The following is a 14,362-nucleotide window of genomic DNA, read 5'->3' as shown; positions in this document are numbered from 1 at the left end:
TTTGGGGGGTGGTCTCCTGTTGGTTCCCTTTACTATGTACCTTGTATAACTTACCTGTATCATATGTGCTGTTTACCAGTACCTGCTGAATGAAATTGACAAGAATCTTGGTCACCGAAGGATGATTACATTGAAGTGTTGTAAACATTAATAATGCAGATTCCTTGCTAACTACTGAAAATAAAACCTTTCCTAACTCATATTTGGGACTGATTTTGTCTGACCCATGAAATATTAGAGACTTTTATTGTATCCTATGTATTTAAAAAATTATTCTCATGTAATGACTTTTCACGAACTTTGTTTCTGAACAAGAAAAATTATTATTAGCTCATTTATAATCTAATAAGAAACAAAGAACAACTTAATGTATAAGTTCAGTTTAACAAATATTATTGAGTACTGATTGTAGTAGGCACACTGCTGGTGACATGACATTTTTCTTTTTAAGAAGGACACACCTAGTGGAGGAGATAGATACAAAAGTAAATTACATGTGTGATAAGTTTAGCAGTATATAAATGTATATGTAAGACATAGAAGTTACAGAAAAGCAATGATTAATGTAATCATGGCATGGAGTAGGCCAAGGATGGCTTCTTGGAGGACTTTAAAAATATACTCCAGGTAAATTAAGGGTCATTATTCTTTTTTTTTTTTTAATATTTATTTTTTAGTTGTAGTTGGACACAATACCTTTACTTTATTTATTTTTATGTGGTGCTGAGGATCGAACCCAGGGCCTTGCACATGCTAGGCTAGCACTCTACCACTGAGCCACAACCCCAGCCCCGGGTCATTATTCTTATTTCAAAATAATATACAAGACGAAGAATGGGCTACCACACAACTATATTGATTCAGCTATTTTAAAGGAACCAAACAACAGCGACTTAACCATGATAGTTAACTTTCTCCAGAGTCTGAAATGGCCAGCTCAGGACTGCTTTTGATCTGCAGAGTTATTTAAGGATCAAGGTTCCTTCCCTTTGTTCTTTTGTTATCTCCAAGCCTTTCTATTCTTTGTGGTTAAAGCATGCTGACCATTATGTCTGAATGATTCAGGGGGCAGGAGTAAGTAGAGTATGCAGCTGTTTTTCAAGCATGTGAGATGTTGCTTTCACCACCTTTGTTCCCATCCTTATCCAGACCTTAGTCACATGGCTTAGCTGATGACCTATGTTATATACTATGCAGCTGAATGACCATGTACTGAGCTAAAATTTTGCTTAAAAGAGGGAAAGTTAAGGTTTTATTACAACTGAGGAGGAACCAGGAAACCAAAAAGAATAAGAAAATAAAAGGCCAAAATATTTGTTCATTTTGTTTATTGCTGTGTACCCAAATCCTAGAAGAATACCTGGCAGATATGTACTCAATCAATAACTGTTAATGAATGGATGTACATATGTATGAATAAACAATATGCCAACTGATATTAGTTAGAAATTACTAAAAGATGTATCAATTTAAATAATCAAAATTTGACCAATTTACACTGAACTCTTCAAATAATCCTTGTGAAATAATACAAGTGAAATATTAATTGCTGTAGTTTAACAAAATGAAATAATTAAAAATCTTGTTCACTGTTTATTATAGAAGTGCTTAGCTAGATTTATATTTTGACATTATGTAAGAAAATTAAACTCTGCAAATATTGAAGCGTAAACCTGTCAAAATAGATACTTTGGAGTAATTTTCAAAAAGTATCTGTTAGTATTTTATAACATACTGCAAATTCATTTTATATCTGCTATTAGGGCTCTTAGAATATTCTTTGTTTTTTTTCAGTGATAGATTCCTTGTGTGATTTAAGATATTTGTCCTTCAGTCTGCTCTTCCGGTACACTCCAAAGTTTAATTAAAGGCCACTTGCAATGTTGATTGGTTTTCTTGACTTGTTTCAGATAGTTCTGATTTTCTATTAATATTGACGCTTTCATTTCACAGTGGCACATTTAATACTTTTATATTTGTGAAAAACTAAAGTTTTTTTTTTCCTTACTCTCTCCCTCTCTTTTTTTGTTAATGTTGATTACCTCACATATTTCAAAAGCAAACAAATGTGATAGCATTGTAGTTGCAATTTCTTTTGATGAGAGGGCAGAGTTCCAGGAATAGCACTTTCCAGTAGAAAAAAAATTACTAGAGTATAAAATATAGGATTTGTGGTAGGAGACATTTGTTAGTAGGAAAGGGCATGAACTATGATTTTTCAATCAAGGGAAAATTTAGAATGTGTTTATTTGGTATATTTAACCTTTCATAGGATTTAATACCATAATAGGTTTGTTTTTCTTTAAAAAATTTATTGTTTAATATTACTATTAAATATATACTGGGGCTGGGGATGTGGCTCAAGCGGTAGCACGCTCGCCTGGCATGTGTGCGGCCCGGGTTCAATCCTCAGCACCACATACAAACAAAGATGTTGTGTTAGCCAAAAACTAAAAAAAATAAATATTAAAATTCTCTCTCTCTCTCTCTCTCTCCCCCCCCTTAAAAAAAAGGTTTTAAAAAAATAAATAAATATATACTATTTGTACATAATTAAGGGGCACAGTATTGTAATTGAATATGTGTGTGTATATATATAGCATAATGATAAAATCAGGGTAATTAACATTTTCTTTTTTTAATACCATAATAAATTATATGACTCTTGCTGCCTATTTATATATATTCAGACACATGTAACAAGTAACTTTTATGTCTGAAATCAATTGAGTTGAAACTCACACGTAGAAATACTTAATGTAGTTTTCATGGGTTTTAGATTTTGATTTTTAAATCAATTCTAACTGAAAATTCTTTGGGTTTGAAAAAGTGAAAGTCAAGGTGAAAGTCAAAGATAAAAACATGTACATATTAATGTACACTAGACCTATTTTAAAAATGTTTTTTTGCTGTTGTTGTTGATGGACCTTTGTTTATTTTTATGTGGTGCTAAGGACTGAACCCAGTGCCTCACACATGCTAGGCAAGTGCTCTACAACTGAGCCACAACCCCATCCCTAAGCCTTTTTTTTTTTTCCTAAGCCTTTTTTTGATAGGTGCACTGTACTATGAAATCTACTTAGTTTCAGATCATTTTTAAAAACAATATGGCCTTTTTATAAGTATTTGGCCATCAGCATAAGAACTTGGTGGAATTTTATACACTTGATAAATATGGCCTTAAAAAACGTGTGTATAAAGGGGCTGCTTTATTTCTAATCCCTTTTTTGGTTTTAATCTTTCATTTCAAGGAAAATTCTTTTTCTAATATACATTTACACACAAGTGAAGCTTGTAAAATGACTTCTGTTTTCTAAAAGTTAAAATCAGAAATCTTGATGTTTTATCTTCATTTCATCTTAGAACATTGAGGACTTCTTGTCTTCATAGCACTTTTCAGACGAGATTGGGTACATTCAGGGTAGTATGGCCATAGACAACATCAGTTTTCTGTTTTTTAGTGTGAAAATTGAACGCAGGTACTTTACCACTGAACCATATCCCCAGTCCTTTTTATTTTTTGAGGCAGAGTATTGCTGTGTTACTGAGGCTGGCCTTGAACTTGTGATGCTCCTGATTCAGCCTCCTGAGTCACTGGGATTATAGGCATGATCTACTGGGCCTGCTGACAATACGTTTCAAAATAAAATCTAAAGAAAAGCTAACCTGTATTCATAACATTTCAGGACAGAAAGTTAAATGAAACATCACACACTTTCTTGGAATCTGTTGCTTCATAAAGCCTGGTTAGGCTCTTATCTCTAAAATGGTAAAATTGCTAAGCAGAGAATGAAGCTCCTGGCTGTGGGAGCACCCTGAGGTTTAGATTTTTGAGTTAAAAGTTCAAATACATACACAGAAAGTCTGGCTTCTGCTAAATAGCATATGCTTTTGTTATGTCCAAAACAAACTTTCTTTTTCCCCATTTATTTTGCCTGTACTTCCTCTGTAGTACTCTTTTCCTTTCATTCATCCTATTATTTAGTATTTTAGCTTGGCATCACACTAAAGCTAGTAAAGGCAAAAGAATAATTTTAGTGGCCCTACATGGACTGATTCTTCCTTGAATACTCTGTTCCTTTCTTACTTTTCTGCCACAGAATACACTCAAAACATATCCTAGTGCTTACTGAGTGCCAAAACTGTTTTTAACTGTGATGATATACTGTCTTGGAGAAAACCCAGAGTCCTAGTCCTCAAATGGCTTACTTTTCTAGTTTGGGAATATAGATAATATGCAAATATGATTTTATATATTTAGGTAAAGGGACAGAATGATGGAGATGTGTATATGGGGAGGTGCTATTTCAGATAGGTTTGGTAAGGAAAAACATCTCTGAGAGGTGACATTTTGAATAGAAGCTGAATGATGTCAGAGAATAAACTGTGGAGCTGCTTGGGAGAAAAGTATTCTTGGGAGAGATGGCAACAGGTATGAAAGCCATGAGGAAGAATATTTTTCTGTGTTTTGTAAGGTTAGAATATCCTCAAAGAAGTACATGCTGAAAACTTTCTGAGAACAGTATTAAACACACAGAGGAGAAATACTTTGATATAGAACGTGAGTCATGTATTTTATTGGCAATACATTCCTTGATAGCATTACCTAATAATGTTGAACCCTGACGCAAAGAAAAGACCAAATTCAATTTTAAATCAAATTAAAGCAAGCTTGTATTTGTGTACACAAAGAGAGCTATCAGCAGCTGTCTCTCCTAACATGGGCTAGAGATCAGCACCCCAGCTCTCCAGGAACGAGGTTTTATAGCACAAAAAGTTGCAAAGGGGGTTTTCTTGAGAACTTACAGATTAACAGGATTTTGACAGCCATAATACAAAGGCAGATAGTAGGTTAATGATCTACATGGCATGATTTTTAAAGGTAGGGAGTAAATTTAGATTCCAACATCAGAATTTATGAGGCACCAATGAGGTTTCAGAGAGGGTTGTTGTCTGGTCAGGGGGAGCCAGGATTTATGCAGCACTACTAAGGTTTTAAAGAGGGTTGTTATCTGGTCAGGGAAAGCCAGGTGTAGGTGAGTTCAAGGCACAGGCAGGAATTCCGAGCAAGTTTATAAATTGCAGTAATTTATAGTAAAACAGAAATTAACTTTTCATAACTTTGTGATGAGATGGCTCCCTATCTTAAAATGGAATTAGGCTGGGTTCATCAATAATAGTTTTGACTTGCTGTTATTTTAATAAGAAGTCAGTTGTGCAGAAGTTCTTAACCCCAGAAAACTCCAATGGAGCTAACAATGGACTTCAAGATTTTGTGATTTTCCTCAAATTGTATGCAGTATTTGTGTGTATGCATTCATACATTTTTCTTTGGTGTGAGATTTTTCATTAGGAATTCATGACTTACGCATGCATTCAGTGACTATTTATTGAGAGCCTAATAAGAACAGTCAGACGCTATTCTTTGTAGTGGTTAAATAAACATTACCAAGATATACTGCAGTCCTGTCTTCATGGGATAAATATGTGGATAGTGTGTACATGACATCAGATACTGGGAGATTAAAACAGGATTTCTAGACTGAGGGACATAAGGAGTTGAGGAATTGAGAATAGAGAGGTTATATGAATATATGTATTCTAAAATGCTGAGAAACTCCTCTCATCTCCCTCCGGTATCCCTGTTCCTTGACTTAGCTCCCAGGACTCTGGTAGCCAGGCTTCATCTTCTAAGCAGGAGATTAGAAGAGGTTTATTTAGTAGAGATATAATATAAGGCATTTGTGCCAGCTTTACTCTATCTCTGGTTAAAGTGATAGTTGTTCATTTCTTAGACTCTGAAATTATGTGACATAATTAAAAATTTTGTTTCTTTTTGATACTTGTTTTTAGGCTTCCTTTATTTCCTTCCCTGACTTTCTCCTTTTAGTTCTCTTTTAATAACTTTTTCAAATTTTTCTTTTTTGTTTTCTTCTTCCCTCTCTCTTTTTTCTCATTAATACTCTTGTTTTCCTCCTTTGTTTATCACCCCCATTTCAGAAGGACATGAAAAATAGTATTAAATTTATGGAAAAATTAGTATGAACTGGTGGAAGTTGTATATCACAGAGTAGTTTTTAAATGTAATTTAATCAATTTTGATTAAAGATATCTTTTTTTTTTTTTTTTTTTTTTCTGGTACCAGGGATTGAACTCAGGGGCACTCAACCACTGAGCCCAGTTAGTATTTTACTTAGAGATAGGTCTCACTGAGTTGCTTAGTGCCTCGCTTTTGCTGAGGCTGGCTTTGAACTCACAATATCCCTGCCTCAGCCTCCCTAGCTGCTGGGATTACAGGTATGTGCCATTGTGCCTGGCTTGATTAGTGATATCTAATAAAAAATGTTTCTTTGGTGCTGAATGTAGTGGCTCACCTATAATCCCAGTGACTTGGAAGTCTGAGGCAGGAGGATTACAAGTTAAAGGCCAGCCTCAGAAATATTTTAATGAGACCCTAGCTCACAAATACAAAGTGCTAGGGATGTAGCTCAGTAGTAAAGTGCCCTGGGTTCAATCCTTAGTACTGAGGGAAAAAAAAAAAAAAACTTGGTAGATGCTACCTGCATTAATAATGTCATTTAATTAAAAATCAATTGTTTACATTAAACAAATTTTTAATAGATTTTTAAAAGTTGATTTCTAATGATGTTTAAACATTTAACTGTAATTTATTTATTTTATTTTTTCTGTGCCATAAAACTTTTAAAACCTATTTAGCACAGACTTTCAATTATTACTAATTCCAGTTAACAACATCAGTAAGTTTATTATGAAACATTGATTTCTCTTGTGAGCAAGTAGAATCTTACTTTTCTCATTTTCATACATCACAGAACATGTTCCTACTAGTATACTATAAAATTGTTAAGTCAATAACAGAGAATAAAGTATTATGAAGAAAAAACATACTTTAAAATTTTTTTCCATATTTTTATTGGTGCATTTTAGTTGTACATAATGGTGAGATTCCTTGTTACACACTTGTTTGTACACACAATATGAGAATACAATTTGGCAAATATCATTCCCCAGTATTTCCCTTTTTCCTCTCCTCCTCCCTCCCTCTGGTCCCTTTACTCTACTCTACTGACCTTCCTTTCATTTTCACCATATTCCTCATCCCACACTTTCCCTTTTTCTCTCTCTAGCTTTCACATATAAAAAGAAAACATAGGACCCTTGATTTTCTAAGTTTGGCTTACTTCACTTAACATAATGTTCTCAAGTTCCATTCATTTTCCTATAAATGACATAATTTCATTTTTCTTTATGGGTGAATAAAACTCCCTTGTGTATATATACCACATTTTCTTTATCCATGAATACATTGACAGATACCTAGTCTGGTTTCATAGTTTGGCTATTGTGGATTGTGCTGCTGTAAACATAGTATGCATGTATCACTATAGTATGATGACTTTAATTGTTTAAGGTATATTCTAAGAAGTGGTATACCTGGGTAATATGGTGGTTTCATTACTCATCTTTTGAGGAACCTCCATACTGATTTTCATAGTGGTTATACTAATTTACTATCCTGCCAACAGTGCAAATGTTTCTTTTTGTCCACATCCTCTCTAACACTTATTATTGCTTGCGTTCCTGATGGCTGCCATTCTAACTGGAGTGGGATGAAATCTCAGTGTAGTTTTGGTTTAAAAACAATAGACTTAAAATAGGAATGTCACTTGTTCTACTTGTTCTGTTTTATTTTTTTAAATGCTACCATATTATTTTTATTTTTTTATTTTTAAAAATTTTTTAAATTTTTCCAAGTTTGGGGTAATTTATTGCAGCTGTCCTAGAAAAGTCATACACTGTTTTTCATTTAGTAGGCATTCTAATATTTGTAGAAGGAACCCAATCAGTTCAATTCAATACAGTGGTTCACTAAGGAAAATATTTAACAATAAATCTGTAAAGAGGAGAGGGATGCTTATAACTGAGTGTAATATTATTTTTTATTTTTTGGTGTTAATTAATTATCTATTTATTTCTTATATACATGACAATAGTGAAGTGCATTACATTCATAATTATCCATTCACAGCACAATTTTTCGTAACTCTGTATATAGAGTATGTTCACACCAAATTATGCCATTATACATGAGCCTCTCTCCTTTTTTTTGTATAACAATTCTTAAAACACCTTTATACCACAATTTATCATATCTCTGTATATGAGGTATGTTGACACCAAATTCACATCTTCATACATGTATTTTATATAATGATGACCATCTCCTTCCACTATCCTTGCTATTCCCCTTCCCCTTCCCTTTCCTTCCCACCCCAATTTCCTATCTAGAGGTAATTTCCACCCATGCTCTCCCTCCCTACCCCACTTTGAGTCACCCCCCTTATATCGGAGAAAACATTTGTTTTTTTGGGATTGGCTAACTTTACTTAGCTTAATCTTCTCTAATTGTTCTACTTGTACTGTTTTATTTTTTAAAATGTTACCATATTATTTTTAATTATTTTTTAAAGTATTTTTTTTTAGTTGTAGTTGGACACAATACCTTTATTTATTTCTTTTTAACATGGTGCTGAGGATCAAACCCAGGGCCTCACACATACTAAGCGAGCGCTCTACCACTGAGCCACAACCCCAGCCCTATTTTTAATTTATTAATGTGTAATTAGAACATAAAATCTCGAATCAATTGGAATAGGAATTACAGAAACATCATCTAATATGATTAAAATTGTGAATGCATTTATGTAATAGCCTAACCTTGACCTTAAGTTATCATACATAACATTGGGGAAAAAAAGCTCTTTACAGTCATACAGATATTCAGATATTGAGGACTTGTAAACAATAATTTATTGGAAAGTGAAACCTAAACTTGTTTTTCTAAAAAGGAAAAAATATTGGGTAGCACAACACAAATGTATATTTATACCAAATCATGCCGAGACCTGATTTAACCAGCATTTCTTGTCTGTGTTTCAAATGAATTTGGAGCTTTGAACTCTTCAAAATTAAAGCAATGTCTTTGATGGGTTTTGGTTTTTGTTTTTCCCTGTCTTCTTTTTAAAGTTGTAGACATGGTCTATTCATAGGTGAGTATCACTGTGTTTTGCTTGCCTCATAGTTGTTTTGAAGCAAGAATACTATCTGCTTGGCAGCTGATAAAAGCTGAAGTATATTGTAACAAAAATAAACAAGTTCAGGGCAAGAGAATATAAACATAGTATAATCTTGTGTTGAAATCAGGGCCTTCAGTTTTAGTGAACATGTTAGAACAGGAAAAGTGAATGTATTAGAGTTCTAACAACAAGACATGGATAGTAGAGGTCATAGAATTTGAAGGCTTATTTTGAAGCAACTAAGTCCATGATCTGAAATAGTAGCTTGCAAGAAGTATGATTTAAATCAATTAGATATAAACAATAGCTAAAGATAGGCAGCAGCCCATTAACTCATGTGACTTCCTCCTCTTTTCCTTTATTCCTTTCAGTTAATCATTAACTCTGTTGCCTTACATTTGGTGTGCTGTGTTATAAATAAGGGAATTAAAGAGAGGAAAATATACTGTAGAATGTAAGATAAAGGCAGTAGGTTGGTAATAGATCTTAGATCTCCAGGGATATGGGGCCAAGAGGAGAAATTATTATTTATCCTGAATCACTATGTTCCAGCACCATCTTTGATGCTTTATCATGAGAGAGACTTACTTGTAATGACTCATCTTTATGGTATTTTAGGTTATATCCTTTGGATAGATTTTTGCCTGTGTTCTTACCAGAAGGAATATTAGAATAAAAAATAGTTATTTTCTTTTCCACTTTTCTTACCTATAGTGTCACAAAATCAAATGGAAATTTCCCCAGAGTTTGAGGGATTAATAGTATGACTCTCCCCCTTTTCATATATGAAAAATAGCCTAAGAAAAATCATACCATTGGAGAGAAACAGCTTTTCTTATTAATCCATGCAATAACTCAACAATGTGGTAATCATTGATTAAAAGAATGATGAAAAATACAAATATAGCATAACATGTGAAAGAAGTGTCACTAATTTGTTTTCCAGTGGTTGCCAACTCCTTTGTTGGCAATACATTTGTTAATAAGTAGTTGTTAACATACTGGAAACATAGCTTTCTTTCATTAGCTTTATTTTAAAAAGAAAAATAAAACTAGTGATAAATGTGATAGCTTTTACTGAATTCTTTTTTTTTTAATCTAGGTGAAGTTTAATGGATCTGAAAGATAACTCAGGGTGTCATTAGTATTATATTTAAACAAATTATAACATTCATTAATATGTATAGTAGACACACTATAATGTTTGTAAGGCCCTATTATAAATTATTAAATATAGACAAAAAGTTGAACATTTTCCAAATGACATTATCATAAGCAGTTATCAAAACTGCTTCTAAGGTCTGGAGAAGTAGCTCAGTGGTATGCCTTTTCCCAGTATTAGTGAGATCCTTGGTTCAATCTCCATCAGCAAAAGCGAAAAGAAAAAAATATTCTACCTAAAAGGATCCTTATTCCTCCATTATAGATTTTGTTAAATGTATTAATTTCTCAGTTAAATAAGGGATAACTCCCTCATACCACTAGTTGTCTGTGTCAATAAGTTTCCAAATACTTGTAAGGAAACACTGTATTTTAAAAACATATAAGCAAATAATGGATCCATGGCTTGTTTTTTATAGCCTGTGAGCTTAGAGAGGTCTATTACAGGGCCTTATTTAAAAAAAGAAGAAGAAGAAGAAAAGAATCGTATTGGGGACCTTTAAAGCTTAATATATTTATTGTCCAACCCATTACAGAAAGAGTTTGCCAATCCTAAAATATAAATTCATAACACATAAGTCTGGCAAGTTCCTATATCAGGTAAGATGGCATAATCACAGTATACCCCTTTGTTAAACTAAATGAAGGAATTATAAAACATGGACAGAATGTATAGAACAATTCATTGAGGACTCTGAAAATTAAATAATATTAAATTGGAGACAAAACCCAGACCTGAAGTATCACCAAACTGATAGTGAGTTTGTCATTTTGTAGTGGCACCCTCCTCCTCCACTGAAAACCTTAATTAAGCTTTTCCAGAAATCTTCACCATAATTGATTTTAGTACTATCAGCAACAGAGTCTCTACAAAAGAGTTCAATGTAGTTAAACTTCCTATTTTCCTGTTGCTCTATTTCTACTTGGCCTGGAAGAGATCAGCAATCCAGGTGCTGGATGCCCCTTTTTCTACAGTATAGTAGTTTGTAAAAGTGTGTTTGCAAATGCAAAATGTGATTATTAAAAAAAAAATCCTTTAACAAGGCCTCTGACCTTGAGCTGGAGCTTCACAGATATATCTACATTTCTAAGATAAGAGAAGATACCAATTGGACTCCATGGTAACAGCTGGCAGGGGGAGGAAAGAAATGGGAGAAGAAACTTAAAAATCAATTGTTTATATTAAACACATTTTAAATAGATTTTTAAAAGTTGATTTCTAATGATGTTTAAACATTTAACTGTAATCTTATTTATTCTTTTACTATGCCATAAAACTTTTTAAACCTATTTAGCACAGACTCAATTATTACTAATACTTCTCAGGTGTTGTCCTTGAAGGGTTAACTTGCCCAGAACAGTGAAAGAAAAAGCTGCTTTTATGTAAACTTCTGCAGACTGAACTTCTGAGCCGGTCCCCTTACACACTGGGTATAAAGTTCTGAAACAACCTGAACTCAGGGTTCAGAGGATTAATTGATTACTGCAAAAGCTGTACCCTCTGAACCTGGCTGCAGCGAAATAAAACTGTTTCCTGCTATCTTTGGTGCCCTGCCTCGTCTGTTCCCTACAACATTTTGTCCCCTTCCATTGTCACCTAGCCTAGTCTCAACATAGCTTGAAACCTGGTAGTGGGCATGGTTCCAGTAGAAGCCCTCTAGTCACAGACTTATCTCCTTGTAGTCACATCAACTGTGGAGGAGGATATAGGTATATGTCTTTGAGGGAGGAGAACCTTCCTATCTGATTTGAGGAGATATAAATCACACAGTTTACCTCAGAAGGGAAGGGTGACACAGACAGAAAGAGAATATTAGTAAACAAATTTAGTATAGGAGAGTCTGTGGAACAGAGAAGTAGTCTGGATTTTTTTTTTTTTTTTTTTTGCTTTCGGATAATTTTTATTTTCCTTTACATTTGTTAGCATTTTAAATATATATTTTTACAGATAATATAAAAACATTATGAAATAGTATACAAACAGGAATTATAAATAAAGCCGTTTATAGTATCAGCAGAATGGAAATGGTTTGAAAAGTTTGAAAAATCAACCACAACATCTTGAAACATGAAACATTGAGAACTCTCTAGATGTTCTCAGGTTTGTCACCAAGTGTTAAGAATTCTGCGTTGTCTATTTATTTTAATTAGGTATATATGACAGCAGAATGTATTTTGATTCATTGTACACAATTGCAGTACAACTTTTCATTTCTCTGTACACGATTAGCATTATACCATATGTGCAGTCATACATATATCTAATGTAATAATGTCTATCACATTCCACCATCTTTCCTACCCCCATCCTTCCTCTTTTCCCCTCCCTCCTCCTTGCCCAATCAAAAATTTTCCATTTTTCCCATGACACTCCCCTTATGAATCAGTATCCACTTATCAGAGAGAACATTTGGCCTTTGGTTTTTTGGGATTGGCTTACTTTGCTTAGCATGATATTCTCCAACTCCATCCATTTACCTGCAAATGCTATAATTTTATTCTCTTTTAATGCTAAGTAATGTTCCGTTGTATGTAAATACACCACAGTTTCTTTATCCATTCATCTATTGAAGAGCATCTAGGTTGCTTCCACAGTTTAGCTATTGTGAATTGAGCTACTGTAAACATTGATGTGGCTGAGTTACTATAGTATGCTGATTTTAAGTCTTTTGGGTATAGATGGAGGAGTGGGATAGCTGGGTCAAATGGTGGTTCCATTCCAAGTTTTTCTAAGGAATCTCCATACTTCTTTTGAGATTGGTTGCATCAATTTGCAGTCCCACAGTACTGTATGAGTGTACCTTTCCCCCCACATCCTTGCCAACACTTATTGTTGTTTTTATTCTTTTTTTAAAATTTGTTCTACTTATTTGTAGATGATATCAGAATGCATTTCAATTCATTTCATTTCGTACACAAATGTAGTGCGCAACATTTCAATTCTCTGGTTGTATATGGTATAGAGACGCACCATTCGTGCAGTCATACTTGTACCTAGGGTAATGTCTGTCTCATTCCACCATCTTTCCTATCCTCAGTACCCGTCCGCACCCTCCCCTTTGCCCAATCCAAAGTTCCTCCATTCTTCCCATACCTCTTCCCCCTGCCCTGTTAGATTAGCATCCATTAATCAGAGAAAACACTCAGGCTTTAGTTTTTTGGGATTGGCTTACTTTGCTTATTTAGCATGGTATTCTCCAACTCTATCCATTTACCTGCAAATGACATAATTTCATTCTCTTTTAATGCTGAGTAATATTCCATTGTGTATATATACCACAGTTTCTTTATCCATTCATCTGTTGATGGGCATCTAGGTTAGTTCCACAGTTTAGCTATTATTAATTAAGCTGCTATAAATATTGGTGTAGCTATGTAGCTGATTTTAAGACCTTTGGGTATAGACCTAGGAGTGGGATAGCTGGGTCAAATGGTGGTTCCATTCCAAGTTTTCTGAAGAATCTTCACCCTGCTTTCCAAAGTGGTTGCACCAATTTGCAGTCCCAGCAGTAATGTATGAGTGTACCTTTTCCCTGAATCTTCTCCAACACTTATTGCTTGAATTCTTGATAACTGCCATTCTGACTGGGGTGAGATGAAATCTTAGTTTTGATTTGCATTTCTCTATTTACTAAAGATGTTGAACATTTTTTTTTTTATATATTTGTTGATTGCTTGTATATCTTCTTCTGTGAAGTGTCTGTTCAGTTCCTTAGCCCATTTACTGATTGGGTTATTTGGTTTTTTGGTGTTAAGTTTTTTGAGTTCTTTATATATCCTGGAGATTAGTGCTCTATCTGACATGCGTGTGGCAAAATTTGCTCCCCAAATGGAGACTCTCTCTTCAACTCATTGATTGTTTTGTTTGCTGAGAAAAGCTTTTTAGTTTGAATCCGATCATTAGCAATCTGATCTTAACTGAGTCAGTGGAGTGTAGTGAGCTTATGTTTGAAAAGGGCTCTGTGTTTCTTGGCTGTTGAGTGGAGAGCTGAGGTAGGTAGCCATCTTGAAGTGGCAGTGCTGGGGCTTTCTGTTGTGGGAACACAGGAGATCATAGAAAATATCAGCAGGCTGTGCCAGCAATTGCCTGCCATGGGGTCCAG

General features: G+C 34.1%; 1 protein-coding gene across 1 annotated transcript in view; it reads left to right on the top strand.

Moving 5' to 3' along the window:
- The window catches only part of Mrpl1 (mitochondrial ribosomal protein L1), an 82,860-nt gene that overhangs the window by 50,141 nt on the left and 18,357 nt on the right, over positions 1 to 14,362 (top strand). The gene's annotated exons all lie outside the window — the stretch shown is intronic.

The sequence above is a fragment of the Urocitellus parryii genome, chromosome 10 (assembly GCF_045843805.1).
Source record: "Urocitellus parryii isolate mUroPar1 chromosome 10, mUroPar1.hap1, whole genome shotgun sequence".
Lineage (NCBI taxonomy): Eukaryota > Metazoa > Chordata > Mammalia > Rodentia > Sciuridae > Urocitellus > Urocitellus parryii.
The sequence above is the reverse complement of the archived record's forward strand: the minus strand, read 5'-3'. Positions and strand labels throughout refer to the sequence as shown.